The following is a 14118-nucleotide window of genomic DNA, read 5'->3' as shown; positions in this document are numbered from 1 at the left end:
AAGTAATAAAAAACCTGCACAGCGGTTGAGTACACGAGTACACTACGTCATCGTGTAAACAATATTATATAATATAATAATACGTGACTGGCAAACGTAAGCATCTCACCGTTTTTGGAACGAATACGTTAATGACTTTTGTCATTTAAATAATAGTATGAGCGTCTGAGGAGAGAAATATATTCAGACGAATTTAGAAAAGTGTCATTGAACTATTTTATTTTTAAATAATTGTGCCATAATGCCACACCTCCTCTAAAACCCATTTTTGCTAAAACAAAAAGACAAAAAAAGACAAAGTATAGTATTTTAATACTATTATAATAATCAGACGACGTCAAACGTTAAAACGTTTAACTCAAAAAGTTAATTTCATTTATTTATTATTATAAGTTTAACACTATAGTGGTGACAATATCAAAAAAGCACCGAGAAACGCAAGTAAGTAATGCACGTTCCTACCTAAAGTAAATAAAATACCAACTTTTCAATATTAATACGATATTAATATTTATTTGATTTGTATTAAAAAAAGGGAATAAGTAGGTAAATTTTTTTGGTATACAGTAAGACTACCTGGTCATTGTGTAGATACTATTATAGAAATGAGTTAAATTTAAATTAAAGATGAATTATTGTTGTGGTAAAACACAATTTAAAGCGAAAACAGGCTTACTTTATGGTAAAAAATGTTATCGAACAACTATTTTAATAATAATAATATTAAAATTTAAATGAAATTGCGTATTTTTATTAGGTTTTTTTTTCAAATTATTTTTTAAAATACAAAGAATTTTCAATTTAAACCCTTTCACAACTATATATGATTTTTATTAAGAAACCTACATTAATGTTGATGATTAGAGCATTTTTTCCATCAGAAATAATGTTTTTAGACACAAAAATAAAAAAAAACGTTTACCATTATAAATATACCTACATTAAATTTAAAAATATAATTATTTGAGTTAGTTAGTTTAAAGTTTTTATTTATATTTCTAACTATTAGTAGTTTATATAGCATTTATTTGTTCCATTAAAATAAAAGTAGAAAGACTGTTCATAAATAAAATAAATTCAATATGCATAAATTGAAACTTTAACTCATTTATTTACTTGTCACTCTCTTTAAGGGGAAAAATATCTTAGTAATTAAGTTGTTTAAAACAATTAGTTTAATTCAAATTCTATTTTAGAAAGGGGTTACAATTGTGTATTCTTTTTGCGAGAAAAAAAATGAAATTAAATATTTTTCAAAAATGCATGGACATGTGTTATGATGTATATGGAATATGTTGTATCATCTATCGTGTGTGATATTAAAATTTAACTATCTAGTGTCTATCTTAATTAACAGTGATGCAAAAGATGCCTAACGGCTTAAACTGATGGACGTTGCAGAATACTGAAGAATGAGTTAACGGCTCGAATTGCGATGGTGGATGAACGACACAATATTAAATCGAATTAAAACAGTGTCGATATTAACAGCGAGCGCTATTGAAGTATTAAAAGTGTTCGAGTTACATTTTATAGTACCTATTTATGTTATTAGACTAGAAAGATAGTCGCACTCAATTCAGAAATAATGTTTTAAAAGTGATTGGCATTTTTTTTAGTTATCATATCAAACAAAAGAGTTTAGTTTTCAAATTACGAATGTAAATATTATTGTTTTCAGAACTTTAACCACCTACGAGTGTTAACACGTCCTATGCATTATGCAACCATATAATACGAGTGTAATATTTATTATTAACTATTATAACAAAACGAAGTGCAATGTCGAAAAAAAAAATAATAAAAAAAAATTCGCGCTAACTGTCCGTCGTTGTTATTTCAAAATGCTCTGGCTATATAATGACTGCTGTAATCGTACTCGACAGCTGACTTATTATGTTACGTTTAAATTCAAAATGTAAGCGTGTTTAGTTGTTTGGCAAACATATATATTAGCCTGTACGATTGCAAACTCGGTCATCTGAACGTCATATGCATACCACTACATAGGCGGACATTTAGTCAAGTATCATAGAAGGGCCTTATTATTTTTTTTTTATATTAATATTTTTTTATATAAATATATAATATTTAAATACACAAACTTGTTACACACTTACACTTACACTTCTACATAAAATATGATTTTACAATATTTGTGTTGCTATTAGTAAGTAAATGTTACTTATTTATAAAAGGAATTAGGAAGTAAATATTGTAATATTATAAGATATTTTTCAAATTTGTATCAATACTTATTCAATTATAAGACCATTTATTGTAAACCACTTAAAAGTATTGAGGAAACATAAGCATTTAGACACATTTTAGAAAAAACAGACCCTTGAGAAAATTGTCTTCTCATACTCCTCATTTTACACATTATCTACGTTAAATTTGATGTCTCTATTAATAAAATTAAAAAGTTGGACTTTGAAATATACATAAAACTTGTTATCTATGACCAGATATTTATTTATATCTTTATTTACTGGTTTGACTGAATTATATTAGAATAAGAATATAATATTTGTTTTAGGGATTTTATCTAATTGTTGGTTTTTGCAGTCAATGTCCCCTTCTTCACATCACCGACATATTGGTAAATAAAATAAAAAAAAAACTACAAAGGTCATTTTGCTGTTAGTGTTTGTCGAATATATTCCTCGTCATAGATTAGGTCACTGTTATGATGGATGCGTTCAATTTAAAATAATATTTAATACTGATAATAATGATATTATATACAAAACTATTATAAGCTGAGATGTTGATATTTCTAACGATATTTTATTATAATATATAATATTTACAATTTACTCTTTTAATATTCTTCGTAAATATAATTGAATAAAAGAAAGTTAAAAATAAAATACCTTTAATTTGTTCGAAAACTTAATATTTTATCTGAATAAAGATAACATAATAATAATTATGATAAAACCTTGTTATTTTTTTAGTGATGTTTCATATTTTTTCAGTGTGATTAAATTACTTTAACATATTATAATATTTTATAAATGATTACCACATAATATGTTTGTATGGTGTAGACATTATAATGATATTGTAATATATAAATATCACAGTGTTATATTCTAATAAATGTATAAAGTAGACTTCCAATTATATGTGTACTTAGAAAATGTGAAACCAAATGCAAGTAACCAATAGCAATTGGCTAAATTAACATGATTATTATCTAATGTCATATAATTTCATTATAATAAAATGATGAAATAGCGATTGACCAAATTAAAATAAATACCAAGATCATTATATTATAAGAAAACAATTATACAATTATCAAATGTAAAACTAAATACCAATCATACAATTACACAATAAACATGCGGGTCACATAAGTGACCTGACTGCGCCAGATGACCTGATGTAGTGGGGAGAACGTGTATAAAAACCACAACACCCACACAGCATTCTCGTAGTGTAATATAAAAGAACGTAGTGTACAAGAGCGTAGTAGTGTAAAAAGATTGTGTATAAGAGGTAGTGTAAAAGATCTAGTGTAAAACCTCATCAATATTATACTCAAGTGACCAGTGTGAAACCTCACCACCGCAACATACAAATTTGAAGTAAAAGAATACATCACCAACATCAACGACTCAAGAAACACATCAATACCGAAGACATCAGGAGGATTGGACAAGATCAATTCCCACAGACAAATCCCATATATCTTTTCGAGAAACTTCTTAAGCTTACTTTGGTTCACCATTTTCTGGGTACAAACCTATATTGGTATATTAGCTTTATTGTTTATAAACTTGAATTGTCCATATTATAATCATTTGCACTGCCTAGCATCTAATAATATTTATCCTAAATCCTATATCCAAATTTCAACATTTATTCAACTTTTTCCAATTTGTACCAAACATCTACGAATATAAACTACAACTCGAGTCAAATGTTACATAACTTGTGTAAAGCGTAAATTAAATCGTAATTAATAATGTTCATCGACTCATGACACCGAGATATCTATACAATCCAAGATAATACAACTATCCACAAAGAAGGTAAGTGGAATTTCAATCTATATAATTTTACATCGATCTAACAATATATCGTAGCAGAATAAAGTAATGTAGACAAGACATTCAATTACTATCATTTAATAACTTATCTCATCTAATTTAAATCACACTCAAATATATTACCCATATGACCTATTTACTTTACCAATCACCAATTTACTAACTCGGTTCACTATCCTGTGGAATTCCTAAACACACTTAATCCTCCTGGTTTTCTAGAACATAAGTTATTCCTTAAAATAGGAACTCCAATTATGCTGTTCTGAAATATTCATCCACTTAACCTCTGTAATAATACTAGACTGTGCTTGAAAACACTAAAAAAAAAATGTAATTGAGGTAACAATAATTACAGGTTGTGCTCAAGGATATTCAACGTTTATACCACGTATACCACTTTTATCATCAAACTATCTATTCGAATTTAAAAAATTGCAGTTTCCTGTTAAGGTATCTTTTGCAATGGCCATAAATAAGTCGCAAGGGCAGTCATTAAAGATAGCAGGGATTGACTTGAGTGAAGACTGCTTTACACATGGTTACACACACACACACACAAGATTAAATTGTGAATTCAAAGTGATATTAGCACTATCAATAACATTAAATTAAAAACTAACACACGGCATACGAAAAGTAACACACGGGCAACGCCGTGTCGGGTCAGCTAGTATAATATAAAATATTTCACTTACAAGCTGTTTTTGATAAAAATGTAAATTGTATAATTTTAATTTACCGAAAACTTTAAAAACATAGTATACGTCACATGATTTAAAAAATTTAAATTTTTAAATAATAACTTTTTGGAAACTGTTTTAGAATAGTATAGCTCGAAGAACAAAGACCAAGCCAGATTAAGAGGGACCATGGGCCACAAGCCGTTTTTAGATTTGAGCGGATGAGGCTAATAGTGAGGAGTATTGGTTTTACAATGATGTTTATTTCTTTTTTATTCTGTTAACACTTTCTCCCCCTAAACTTGCTCAAAATATAAGTGTAATTAAAAGTTAATATCTTGAGCTGGTACTTTAAAAAGGTCATTTTGGATTTTCAAAAACAGTACTCGAGATAAAAGGTTAAAGAAGAAAGACATACGATATCACCGATTTTGTAATATTAAATAATTACGGACGAATAATTACGACTTTTTTAATAACCATTGAAAAAATTAAATAATAAAAAAGATCTCCTCGTCCGTCAGAATTGTTTAGATTTGCATTCAAATCGACACCTTTACAGTAAAATTTTATTGACAAACTAAAAAACTAAAAAAAATACAAAAAACTACAAAAAAACTACATCCTATCCGAGGACTGAAGAGACGATGGACAAACATCCACCCCAAAATGCGCTGCCTATTGTTTATATTAAAATCAGAAATGTTTGGATACAGTAAAATAGTATATTTGTAAATAAAAACAAATGTAAAATGGTAAATAACATTTTGGTTTTTAATTATAAAATATTCAAAATTTGTCAATGATATAAACTTATAGGATAATTATTGTTAAAATAAATTAAAATTATTATAATTTAACATAAATAGTGGATATTTTAGTTCATCCTTGACATAAACATAGGCACGTTTGCTAAAATATAAGAGAAAAATGCCTCATTTTCAAATTTCATCTCTTGACCAATGAACACGTGTTTTTTTCATAATCAAGTCCAACTGATTTTAGAGAATATTGATGACAAATATTTTCTGGCTTGTATATCAATGTCTCGCGTTTTATTTTTTGATAATAATTGTATTTGTCTTGCATTATTTTTTTCTGTATTTTTTAAAATTAAATTTGTTACTTTTAAATTTTTCTCTAAATCCCTGACTTGAAACCATAGATTTCATTAATTTTTTGTAGTCAACTTCAGATTTTTTAATGGTAACAGTTTTCGTGTTCTAGAAGTAGCTTATTGTAAAGATGTTCATAATCTTGAGGTTGTGACAAGCCCAATGATTGAGTTGACTCTAGGTCACATTCTGAATGTTGAGTAGAAGATGGTTCATTATCATTTAGAGCCAAAGTGATAATCTCATTATGCGCCTAAAATAAAAAATTTAATAAATAATATCAATGAATAAGTAAAAAAAAGCGGGAAGTGAGTACCGCTCTGCTGTACATTAGGTGCCGTATGGATCATTATTATATATTATAGGAGTGTTAAATTTGAATCCAATGATGGTTATCATTGTATACGAAAAACGATTCTGAACGAAGATGATTTGTCAGCCTAGGCCCTAGGATATAATTTCTAGTGGTTGGTGAAAAAGGTGGTTTATGTTTTAATGGCCTGAATCCAACAAAATTTAAGTTCTTTTATAATAATTGTAAGTTAAACTTATGAAAAACCTTGTATTAAATTTTCAACTCTTAGCTACTTATACAAAAAATTTTATGAAATATACCTACAAAATAATTTGCAAATATTCATGGTTTTGACGAATTTTTGTCAATATTTGAACTTCAAATGCTAATAAAAAAAAATTGTGCCTATGTCTTCTTATAATTTTTTAATCACTATAAGAATAACATACGAAGAACTTTGTATACGTAAATTAAATCACGTAAAGAAAACGCTAGTCTTAATAACTGATAAAATTTTCAAGTATCTACGACTTATACTTTTTGAATAATAACAAATATTTAAAATTCAAACGCACTTAAAATTTTTCCTATAATGATGCTTAGATACTTGAAGGTAAACTAATGGAAAACTTAGTGTTGTATTTTTAATCCTTAGTTATAAATACAAAAAAATTTATGATTTTTCAACTTCAAATAATTTGCAAATATTCATGCTTTTGACGAATTTTCGTCAAAATTTGAACTTCAAATGCTAATAAAAAAAAATTGTGCCTATGTATTCTTATAATTTTTTAATCACTATAAGAATAACATATGAAGAACTTTGTATAAAATTTTCAAGTATTTTGATAGGGCCAAAAAAATTTTATCGACCCTTCAAAAAAATTTTTTCAGAAAAATTGAAAATTTCAGTTGTCTATAAATAGCTCAAAAAAACTCAAAATATTTTGAAAATTAAATCAAGTAAATAAAATGCCAATCTAAATAACTGGTAAAATTTTCAAGTATCTACGACTTATACTTTTTGAATAATAACAAATATCAAAAATCGTTTGAGGCTAAACCGTTATTTAGCGCGGTTTTGTAAAAATTTAAATTTCAAACACTCATAAAAATTTTTTGTCTGAATCCGGTAGAGTTTTTTTTACAGATAATTGAAGAAAAATGTATGGAGAACCTTGTACCAAATTTTCAAAACTTAGTTATAAAAGAAAAAAATTTTATGATTTTTCAATTTCAAAATTACTTGCAAATTTTCGCGTTTTCGACAGATTTCGTAAAAATTTGAACTATAAACGCTTATAAAAAAAAATTGTGACTAACGATTTTTAATTTTTTTTAACTACATTAAAAACAACTCATAAGGAACCTTGTATTAAATTTTCAAAACTTTTTGGTCATCCAAAAATTTTTTATCGACACTTTAAAAAAATTTCTCAAAAAAATCGAAAATTTTAGTGGTCTATAAATAACTCAAAAAAAGTCAAAATTTTTTGAAAATTTAACTATATACGGATACCACTGACATTAACATTTGGTGAAAATTTCAAGTATTTTCAGTGATTAGTTTTTGAATTACAACCATAAAAAAAAATCGATTTGGTCGAAAACTGGTTTTGCGTTAAAATTCCCGTTTTTCCGTCATTTTTTTTTGGTTTTTCCCGGCGCTTTTGAAAACTATTGGAAATTTTTACTTTTGACCCCCCAAAGTACAAACTACATTCACTTTCCTATCCGAAACAGGGTCCACTTTTTAAAATCGGAGCACTTTTACTGCTCCAAAACGTGGTGACAGACACAAAAATAAAAAAAAAAAAAATAAAAAAAAAAAACACACATCATTGTAAAATCAATACATTCATCACTTCGTTCAGAATCTAAAAGGAATAAAGATACAAGTCTGTAATGTGATGATAACTTAAGGCAAAGAATATCAGATATGAAATATACACATGACATGGTACTATAGAATATTTGAATTATATAGTTTTATTGTAATGTGTTTAGCTCGTACTCTTATAGTACCTTCTCACAGGTACAGATTGTATAGTTAAAGTAAAAGCAAAAAATTAAGTTTAAAAAAAAAAAAACAATATTTACCTGTCTAACTAATTTAGTCTCTATTCGTTTTTGATGCTGAATACCAGACTCTGAAACACACTTGTCATAGCCATCAGGTAAATTAAGTGTAGGTGTAGCATCAGGTTTTAAAATTTTACTCTTGGAGCATACCCCAACAGTTCAGATTTTAAGTCTCTAACATAATCATCTTGCTTAAAGTGATCAGAACATATAAATGATTTACTAGGATTCCATGCATCATTTCTTCTACATTTATTCGACCACACTTTAAGAAGCAAATTATCCTTTGGAAACCTTTTAAATTAAAATTAACTTATATTATAATATATAAAAACTAATAGATAGGTGTGTAAGATAGGTATGTATATTTTAACATTGCTGAATATGTAGTTTTAAAAAATTATAACATACGTGTACGGGCCGGGAGCATATAATAATAATACGCGAGTCCGGTAACCCGGCGGCGTATTTTGCAAATGTAGGTACACTCAGAACCGGGTTCCTCTGATTGGTCCAATTTGAATTGCCGCTATTATTATTATTATTATTAATTATTATTTTATTATCACCATTAATGATATTATTTACGAACTAATTAACTTATACCTATTATAATAATAACAATAATAATAATAATTTTAATTATTTATAAGATATATTTAGATTACTTTTATCTACACGATTAATGATAATAAGTACGTCTTACTCACAGATATATCTGTGGTCTTACTAGGTACTTTTAACGTTACGCTTTTTTTCTTATATATTGTAATTAATTTGTAATTAATACTTATTATTACCTATTTGTTATACAACATTACAACCAATTTTATATAGGTAGTAAGTATTTATAAATAACGAAGAATCCTACAAATTGTTAAACTAGTAATAATGGTAATTCAAATATTTTACTACCTAAATGTATAAATGTATAATTGTCATACTGTCATATTATGTATTGAATAGGACATATTATACACAAAATCATTATTAGAGTATTTTGAAGGCTCCACATTTATGTTAATTGTCTCGGAATGTCTATCTTCTAAAAATGTATTGACATTACGTACATATATGGATGATAAAGATGATGCTAAAAGTTTTATTAGGGAATTTGGAAAATTTGATGATAGTTATTGGATACAAGGTAATAGGTTGAATAAAGGAAATAAAATTCAGTAAGTATATTTTATTTATGAAATTAAAAGTATAATTTATTTCAATTCAATTGAAGTTGTAATTTTTATTACCTAGTAATTAGTATATAGTTAAGTAAGGATATAACAATTTGAGTGTTGAAATTAATTTATTTCCTATAAGTACCTAATACCTATAGGTAAAAAAAAATCACTATAATATTAAATTATTCATCCTGAGTGGAATGATGAATGAATACTATTTTAAATTATATTTTTTTTTTGTTTGTCATCATCTTTGGAGTAGTGAAATTACTTCAAAAGTCAAATCTTTCACTTTTCTAAACTATTTTTCTTATTTTGTCTAATGGGATATGAAAATCTAATTTGAAGGGCTAAAAGTAAAAAATTCATAGTGCCTATTTTTTTATTTTATGTCATCATACATTATACAATGTATTGACTTTTATAGGTTTGTAATGCATAACAAATGGGTGTGCAGTTTTAGTTCACATAGAAAAGTGGAAAACAGTAAAAAAAACCAAAAATGTGATGCATTTATTGATATTTTGATAAAAATTGTGACAAAAGGATCGAAGAAAAATGATAATACTTAAAAAGAGACCCTCCTCTAAACACTGTTATTAAAATTAATCCTTTTCATATCCCTAACTGTGGTAGTACTGATGCTTTTAAAGCGATTATTTATTGATCCAGAAGTAAAATCTGTTTTTCTAAAATATTTTGCTGATGGACTTTCTCCTAGTCAAGCAATGAAACAGAATATATCTAGACTTCGTACTCTTCCAAATTATGTAGTTTCATTGGCTAATGGTACATTGAACCCAAGACCTTGGACTATATATAGACTGTGGCATAAATATTTGGGAAGAAAAACTATGGAAGTTTAAGGAACCTTTTGAGAGATTAGAAGAAAAAATCCCAGATTATTTAAACCAAGGTACCTATTATTCTTGAATATATAAAAATGGCTCAGTATCATAACTAGATAGTATAATAACATTGTCTCACATTATTTATTTATAACATATTTTGAAAATGTATTTTACATATTATAATATATTTAATATTTATATACTATAATATGTAACGTGTAATAGGTTTATCTTATTTTATTTGGTATTTAAATAAGGAATTTAAACACATGGAAATATTATATTAGATTAATGGTTCTTTTTTAAATTATATTTTTAAAGTCAGTTTCTATGAAAAAAATTATCCATAAATGATTTGTATACTTTTTTATTTTATAAATAGTACCTGAAGAGATTATTACTCAATATTTTTTTTCAAATGCGTTGCATTTTTAATACTATCTGTAGATAATATTATTATATAAAAAAATATTAATTTACATACATGTTTAAAAAGTACCTACTAAACTACTTTGAAACATACAAATATATTGAACATTTTCATTACAAGACTAATGAAACATATTTTTTATAATATAATGTCGACTGTTTAATATATTAATTCATTAGTGTTGTTCAAATAATAAAAAAATAAGATAATAATACTACTTAAGGTAATATATATACTAGGCATTTTATGAATTATAATTCATCAAACTTAAGTAGTTTATACTTTCTAATTTCTAGTCAATATTTATAAACTTTATAGGCATACATGTTGTAATAGATAAAACAGATCCATGGGTAGTCCTTGTTGTAACACCATTAAATGAAAGAGCACAACAACTGAAAAATAGTTCTGAAATCATATTTATGGATTCAACTTCTAGCTGTGATGTGTCCATGGCATCTATTACTGTTCTTTAACAGCTACAAAGGGAGGTGCAGTGCCAATTGGGGTTTTAGTTCATAAGCGACAAACGGCTATGGCCTATGAAAAGGGATTTAAAATGCTAATGGATAATTTTCCCTTATGTTTCAATGGATTAACGGTAATTAATTATTTATTGTATATTCTAAGCAACATTATTTATTTTATACATATTTATTCTAATATGTACATATTTATACTAAATAATACCAGTTATTTATTATACACTTATCTCAATTTTTTATTCCACTTAATCATTTATTTTACTAGGCATATAAATATAAAATATGTTTAAAAATTAAAAAATCTTATATGTTGTTATAATCTAAATTTATAAATTATAAATTATAATTGAGTACATTATTCAACAATAAATAAATTGAAAATAACATATTATGTATTAATGTATAATGAATTAAAATATATCTTCAATCAGATTTTATCATATTTAAAAACACTTATAGCATGATAACTAAAAGGTAGAGAATAAAAACTAACTCTTTAACTAGGTAGGTACAAGGGACCTATATAATATTATAACAAAAAACTTTTTTTCTCAAAATTTATTATATGGTTTAACTTTAACTAATTCTTTAAAACTATATTAGTGAAAAAAAAAGTTATTTATATACTTAAAGAATTAGCCCTTATTGATATCACTCATAGGGTAGGTTACTAATTTTTAATTATGATTTATAGTAGGTTTAAAAAACTATGAATAAAATCATTAAATATTTAAAATGTTGTGATAATTTTTTTTTTATACACACCTTCTGAAACATTTTTTCTTCTTACATAATTTAGTTTCCAAAAATTATGATGACAGACGTTCCATGGCTGAAAAAAAGGCAATTCAAGAAATTTGGCCTCAAACCACTCAGATTCTCTGTATATTTCATTTTTTACAAGCCGAATGGCGATGGTTGATGTCTTCTAGTTAATATATTACCTGTTAACAGGCAACAGTTGATGCAACTTTTTAGAAAAGTATTTAATAATTATTTATAATTTATATTTATATTAAAGAATTCAATTTTTAGGCTGTATATGCTAAGAACCATGAAGATTTTCAAAATGTAGTTAATGAAATTAATCATTTAGAAGGAAATCAATTATTCAAAGATCGCTTTAATGAAAATTAAAAAGAAGTCAGGAATGGTCAATGAGTTATAGAAATGAAAATCTTATAACTCGTAATAATCAAACCAACAATTATTCAGAGGCAACAATTAGAATTCTGAAAGAAATTATTTTAGAACGTACTAAAGCATACAATGTTGTTGCGTTGGTTGAGTTTATTTCAATAATTTGGTATAAATACTTTATTAATCGTTTGTATCGTTAATAGGAAGAATCAAAGAGACTATGAATTACAACTGACAAAAATGAAATCAGTTGACCCGAATTCTATATTACAGATAGATGAATTTTTATACAAAGTTCCAAGCTCTAAAGATAGCAAAAAGACTTATGATGTAAATACCATTATTGGATGGTGTAGTTGTTACAGTGGCAAACAGGGAGGGTTTATTATGATATTGAATTTCCAAATAGCCCAGTAACTGATTCAAATGAAAGGTATAAACTTGCCTTTTAGCTCTGGGAATCAAAGATTGCCCTCCAAAACAATTTTTTGAGGTACTTCATTTTATATTTTTAATTTATTTTAATATTAATTTTTTCAAACACTACTTTATAGGATCTGAATGAGTTGCCAACACCACAAACTTCCATTATGGAAAAAAAAATTTGAAGACAACTACAGAAAAAATAAACTTGCAGTTATGTTACAATAATTTTTCAAATAACTTACAAGATGATGATATTGAAAACGATCCAAATATTAGACTTTCAATATCTCAAAATAATAATAATCAGTCATTAAATGACAAATTCACAGAGAAATGGGAAGATTTTACTAATTCAATTAATAGACTTGGTGAATTACTACAACAAGATGTATCTGAAACATCAATAAAATATTATCAGCTTTTACAAAAAAAATTAAAAACATTGATACAACATCTCAAGCTGTAGATTTTATAATAAATAATTCTTCAGGTAAGATTAATGTTTTATGAAAAAAATTATATAGTATGTTAGGTAATTGTTTGGTAAAATTATTAGTTCTAAATGAGGAAGAAATATTCGAGTACAACCAACATCTGTGGCTAGAAGAAAAGGAACATATAAAGGTAATCATCGGATTGGTGCTGGTAGACCACCTACAGAAAAGAGTACTGCAGGAAGAAATTTTCTTTTGAATAAAAATAAAAAAAAAAGTGGTTAAACGCAAACATAACTTAGTACAAAGTTTTACTAATAATCAAGCAAACGCTAAATGTCATTAGACAAACAAATTTAATAAATATTCAATATATATTTCAGTTTCATTCACCTACTTGACTATACTTATAGTTTTTTATTTGAAAATAAAATAAAAGACTAATAACAAGTTTTGTATTTTTAATAATTTATATGAACTTTTAACGTGGGTATATAATATAATATTATGTATATTGTTATTGTATTCCATTGTAATAATAGGCTCATTTTTCTTGGGATAATGAGACTATATAAATTGACTACGATGTGAAAAAATTAAATGTTAGTAATAATATTATAATATTATAAATAAAATTATTAATTAAACATTACCAGATAAAAAATTGTAAATACCTATCTCTGTACCTACATAATTTCACATGATGTTCTCTGTTTATCTTCTTATATTATAATAGGTATAAGTTAATTAGTTCGTAAATAATACTACTATACTAGTAACTAGTAAGTAGTAACTAGTAGGCTATTAAGTATTAAGTAATAATTGTTATTGAAGCCGTATTCGTAAAACGTTTTATCATTAATGGTGATAATAAAATAATAATTAATAATAAATAATTAATAATAATAATAATAGCGGCAATTCAAATTGGACCAATC

At 25.9% G+C, this 14118-nt stretch overlaps 1 pseudogene; it reads left to right on the top strand.

Annotated features, from left to right (window-relative positions):
* Positions 1-12337: 12337 nt before the first annotated feature.
* On the top strand, positions 12338-13526 carry LOC126553007 (uncharacterized; annotated as a pseudogene).
* Positions 13527-14118: the final 592 nt, after the last annotated feature.

This window comes from Aphis gossypii, unplaced genomic scaffold (assembly GCF_020184175.1).
Source record: "Aphis gossypii isolate Hap1 unplaced genomic scaffold, ASM2018417v2 Contig00040, whole genome shotgun sequence".
In the NCBI taxonomy this organism is placed as follows: Eukaryota; Metazoa; Arthropoda; class Insecta; order Hemiptera; family Aphididae; genus Aphis; species Aphis gossypii.
This window is presented reverse-complemented; position numbering and strand designations above follow the sequence as displayed.